This window comes from Tupaia chinensis, unplaced genomic scaffold (genome assembly GCF_000334495.1).
Source record: "Tupaia chinensis unplaced genomic scaffold, TupChi_1.0 Scaffold139431_1, whole genome shotgun sequence".
Taxonomy (NCBI): Eukaryota; Metazoa; Chordata; class Mammalia; order Scandentia; family Tupaiidae; genus Tupaia; species Tupaia belangeri.
The window spans coordinates 2,328,758-2,334,757 of NW_006199316.1; positions in this window are offsets into that span (position 1 = coordinate 2,328,758).

The window sequence follows — 6,000 nt, forward strand, 5'->3', positions numbered from 1 at the left end:
GAACTTTGCGTGCACTATCTCATTTATCTTGACTAAAACTCCAGAGGGTAGATCGAGACTGTCTATCGGGACTACCACCCCCATTTTACAAATAAGGAAAGGGAGGCCTAGAGGGTCGAAGTAGCTTTAGAGTCACAAAGCAGTAAGTGCAAGTGTCGAAATGGTTGATTCCAAAGACTTTTTCCTTCAAACAGGACAGGACACTAATATAAATAGTGCACGACTTGCCCAGGTTAAGGAGCCTCCATTATTCTTTAGGGCAAACTCAGTTGTAAAGAATAAAAAAGAACAGATGCTCTGTTCCCAGGTGCAGATTTCAGAAGGGTTGCTCACCCTAAATTTAACCCAGAGCACGTTGAAACCCGTGTTTAAATGAACAGCATGTCCTTCCCTTCTGTTTAGCAGTAAACAAACAACTAAAAGCTTAAGACAAGTCATACAAAATAACCATCTTTATAAGTAAAAAATCAAAAGCGAAATGCGTGCGACTTAACTCTGTTCCACCTGACATACGGTGTGGATACGTTAGTGCCCGAGAGCCTGCCCCTGATGTGCACCTAATCTGAGTCCTGAGCATCGGCGCTACCAGGAACCCAATGCTTTTCTTTTATCCAGGGGACAGAGGAGCAAGGAACACTGTGACCAAACTAGATACCACGGATGGGCATGACAACACATCTCTGCATCACAGAGAAGCAGATGAATACAGAAGTCTCGTCACCGCACCACCCACCACATTCTCCAGTACACAGCAGAACGGTGATGGCCTCACGCTAAGCCAGCAGTTTCCAACCTGTCCTGACCCGTAGTTTCACGCCTAGCCCGAGTCCACACTAGGTGACCAGCATGACTGGGCTTGAGGCTGATGGACAAGATGTCCTTGCTGAGTGGCTGCTCCTCCCGTGATTAAGGAGCCTGCAGTTTCACTCCCTCCCTCTCTGTGCTGCCCACCTACCTCCTACTGTGGTGCAGGGTCCCAGCAGGACAGGGAGAATGTAGCTCACGGCAGGGCAGGTAGGGCCCGGAGTCCAAACACAGAACTCTGCCCCCAATCTCTCCTTCCTCTCCCCTTCTGCAGCCTTCTACTCCTGCAAACACCCCAGGATTGCAACTGAAGGCAAGTGCTTGCACTCACTGTTTACTTGTGGACGTCTTGGTCATGCGCTTAGCCATGATCCCTGGGCTGAGTCTTAGCTGCTTTTTCATCATGTCTCCATAGCATGGAATAACCGAGGTACAGCTGCATGATGCAAACTCCCTAAATCGCCGGCAATGGCTCCTGTTACAACAAACATGGGGTGTGGGGAGGGCTGCCTGCCTCTGGGCCTGGAGAAGACTTGCTTTAAAATCAATTGAAATAGCAGTCAGAAAAAAATAATAATAACTGTTAGAAATGTGGTTAGCATACATGATGTGACAAGTGAGTTATTTCCACAAGCCACTCTTCAGGGTAACTATTACTATTCCACTTCCTGGATCAGGAAATGAAGGCTTGGAAAAGTTGAGAAGCTGGCCGGGTGTCATGCTGCCTAGAAATGACAGCATCGGGATTGAAATCATGTTTGTTGACATCCAGAGCCCTCACTGAAGCCACACTGCAACTCCTGCCTCAGCCAAAAGGAAAGAAGTAAAGGCTCAAAGCTGACTCCCTGCTGATAATGATGAAGGGGAAAGACTTTAATGAAAATAGCATTGAGTAGGGTGTGCGATGCTACAGGCACTGTTGAAACTCAGGTTCTCAAATCCTCCCAACCACCTTCATTTCACAGATGAGGACCCTGAGGCTCAGAGAGGTTCCAGACCCAGGTCACCTGGCTCAGGACTGAGCTAGGTGCCTCGGCATAAATGCTTCCCTTAGCCTTTTGTCCTTCTTGAGATTCACAAATGAGAAACAGGTTTGGAGAAGGCCAGAGACTTGCTCAGAGACACACAGCTAAGAAGCTGGAAGCATTTATGTCAGGAGGAGGAAAAGACCCTGGTGTGGGGCATGGCGTGACACTTGCTATGCCATACAACCTTACACAAGTCTCTAGGCCTCTCAGGGCCTCAGTTTATCCATGAGGTCTGCGAGGAGCTTTACCAGGGGCTCCCCAGTAGCTCATCCAGCTTGGATGCATCAGGACCTCTGGGGGCCAGAATGACTTAGTGAGGTCTCACAGTTGAGAGGAGAAATGGAGTGTTGTTCTCAGACTCAACACACGCAACTCCCCCACCGCCCTGGCTGTTAGGCTTTCAGGCAAATACACGGCCTCAGACGCTTTCCAAGTCGCTGCCTAATGCTTCTCGGGATCTCCTTTACGGCTCTGCAGGAAGGGTTTATGGCAACGCTGTTGATAGTGAGGCGTCCCAAATGATTTATCAGAGAAGGTGATGTAAAAGGGCAGCAAGAAGTCACAGGAGGAGAGGGGGGTTAACTACCCCATGCTGGCTGGGAAGGAAAGGGGCAGACATAGCCGGGAGGAAATGGGCTGATCTGTCTGAGCTCAAATGACTTGTCACGGGACGCCTGTGATGGCTTTCTGTGCAAGCAGGGAATGACAGAAAAATGGCCAATTTGGGACATGCAGAAGGGTCTGACGGAAATTCACGGAGCCCGCTGAGGTCTCCAGGGCGCACAAACATGGCAGGACGCTGAGCACATGCCTTGGCAGCCAGTTTGGGTTAACGAGGCGCTCGTGGTGCCAAGAGGCCTATGTCCAGATTTCACATTAGCAATGACTGGGTGGCCTGTCTCCGTGCATGGTGGGAACATCAGAGTGCTCGGCAGGGAAGGGCAAAAGACAGATGCAAGGGAGTAGATGAGGATGGACTGGGTCTTAGCCAAGATAGGACTACGTGGGGCCTGGAAATCAATGCAAGATGGTGCCCTCTGGGACTGAAAGTGATGCAACCGCAGGTCACAGGCATGGCTCCTGGTGAAGCTGGCCTTACCTTGCCTCATCTCCCCTGTGCCAGCTCCTGCCACATCCCGCTCATGACATCTCTGTGTCTTACCCCTCGCTGCCCCTCTGTCCTCATGGCCCCCATTGCCGTGCTGTGTCTGCCAAGTCCTACCCTTCTCTTGTGCGTTCACAAGTGTCCCCCGACTTGGGAAGCTTTCTCCTATCAGGCTGGATGTGAGGGCGTGCATCTATGGAGTTGCATGAGCCACTGCAGCTGGGAGAAGCCTGCACTTGGTCTGATACTCTGCTGCTGCCACACCAACTTCCTATGGAACAAGGGGCTCAGCATTTTCACTTTCCACAGGCTCCTCAGATTATATGTCTGTCCTGCTCCTGCCCCGGGGCTGAATCAGGTGCCTTCTCTGTGCTCTCAGAGCACCTCATCCCCTCCTCTGCTCTAGGACCCATCGCTGCTCATTATTGCCCCCTCAAGAGTATTTGAACAATTTACCGGGATGTAAAAACAAATAAGCACTACAACATCAAAGACAACTAGCAATCTTAGATAAACTGGTAGCAAATGAGAAAGGAAAGAAAGATACAGGTAGGTATCCAAAATGGAGCCGTGAATTAGGTTAGTTTTCTAAACAGTCAGACCTCAGGTTTGACCCTGAACTCCCTAGCACTCCCTAGGGTGAATATGAGGTTATCACACAAGCCCACGTTTGCTAGAGAAACAACAAACCAAGTTCTCCAGAGAGGAACATTTATTCTTGACATTGGAAAGACATGGCATTTTTCCTGGAAAGTCTTTACAAAGGACTTTGTACGTCAGAGGGGCTTTAACCTGGTACGTGCACCTCTCCAAACATTTCCTGTGTCTTGGGGTGAGCACTGTTTTCAGGGGGAAGAAGCTCCATGGCTTCTGCTAGACTCTTGAATGTGCCCAAGATTCGCAATGGATGAAGGTTCACTGGAATATAACAACAGGCACCTCGGAGGAGACGCTTTTTCATCATGACCCTCAATCGACGCTAATGGCACTTCTACAAAGCACAGCTCTACATAACAAGCCTTATTGATTCGGTACTGAGAACTTACTGTAATGGGTTACTTGTGTGCAGGCCCATCTGAAAGGGATCTCAAAATAAAGAGCTTTCCCTTCTCACCTCTGGTCCTGGAAGGCCTACCTCAAGACTTGGTATATAATTAGCATATAGTACAGGTGGCCAAGGGCTGGATGGATCGACAACTGAGTGAGTGGACAAGTAAACTCAACTTCTAGCAACCCATCTGCTGCTCTTCCTACTCCAGCATGCTGAGGACCTGACGCTTGCTTAGAACTGAACGTTTGGGTCAGTCCGGTAGTGTGTCTGTTGATATGTCCTGGGTTCCGGTCAGCAGCAAAGTCGGCCCCTTAACAGGCCCTCAAGCTTCCTAAAAAAAGATGTCTTGATTTCTAGAGAAAGACCTCTCAGGAACCGTGATGGTGAATTTTATTTTAAACCTGACTAGGCTGTGGTACCCAGTTGTTTGGGCAAACGCTAGTCTAGATGTTATGTGAAGGCATTATTTAGATAGGATTAGTATTTATAATCAGTAGATTTTATGTCAAGCATATTACCCTCCATTATGTGAGTACCATATCCAATCAGTTGAAGGACTTAAAATAAATAAATAAATAAAATTCCCAAGATTCTCAGGGAGCTGCAATTCTGCCTCAAGATTCAACTTGGAAATCCTGCCTGACTTTCCAGCTTCCTTGGCCTGCCCTGTGGGTTTTGGACTTGCCAGTCCTTATAATCGTATGACCTGATTTCTTAAAATAAATCTCTATGTCTTCACACACACACACACACACACACACACACACTCATAAACATACACATAGATACATGCACACACATACATATACCCATGTATATATATGTAGATAGTCATTACCCAGAAGAGATACATTCCGAGACCTCCAGTGGATGCCTGAATGGTGGATACCCCTGAGACCAGTGCATATTATGTTTTTTTCTTATACATACCTATGACGAAGTTGAATTTATACATTGGGCCCAGCAGGAGCTTAACAAACAAGAGGGCACTAAGGTGCACTTAGACATATCGGAATTGTCAACATCATTGCTCTTGTGCTTTGGAGTCATCATTAGGTAAAATGAGGGTCACCTTGACACGCAGACCGTGATGCCATGACGGTCACTCTAGTAACTGAGACAGCTACCAAGTGACTGACGGCTGGGCAGGGCACATAGTGTGAATGTGCCAGGCAGAGGGGGGCCTCAACTGCCAGGCAGGACGGCATGAGATCTCACTGTGCTACTCAGAATGGTCTGCAATCTAAAACTTAGGGATTGGTTATTTCTGGACTTGTTCGTGTAATCTTTTGCGACTATGGTTGACTGTGGATAACTGAAACCATGGAAAGTGAAACTATAGATAAGGGAGGACTGTTTTATATAGAGAGATAGATATGAATGTGGACAGGTCTGTAGCTAGCAAGACAGACCAATGAATTCTTTGTCTTTTTTTTTTTCTTTAGAGAGATTTTTGTTATAGGGTGTGTGCACTCACCAGAGAGACAGGGAAAGAGTGAGAGGCAGAAAGTAAGAAGTCACCCCCGCCCCAGTCCAGGGGGGTGAAAATGCCTTCTCCTCATTTTCCTCTTGGGATTTTAGGTACACACACACACACAGACACAAACAAGCACCCAGAGTGAGTTTCAAGTTGCCAAGTCCAGGAATTGAACTGTGGTCTACCACATGTGAGTCCAGCACCCTAACCACCATGCCACCTGCTGGCCCCAGAGACAGATATATCTTACTGCTTCTGTTTTCTGGGGAACCCTGTACAGAGCATAAGGACTGGATTATTTTGTGTAGGTGACACTGCTACTGTCTCCAGAGTCCATCTCCCCGGGTGTTCAAGTTACAGGACACAGGGAGCATAAGGGTAGATAGTTTGCGAACCACGTGCTGCTGATTAAAAGTTCATTGACTGCACTATGTTAGTGAATATATTTCCAGAACCAAAACCAGAGTGATGAATCAGCTGCTGACCCTGAGGGGCAAGTGAAGTGGAATTCTGAAGGGGCCACTCCAGGGGGACA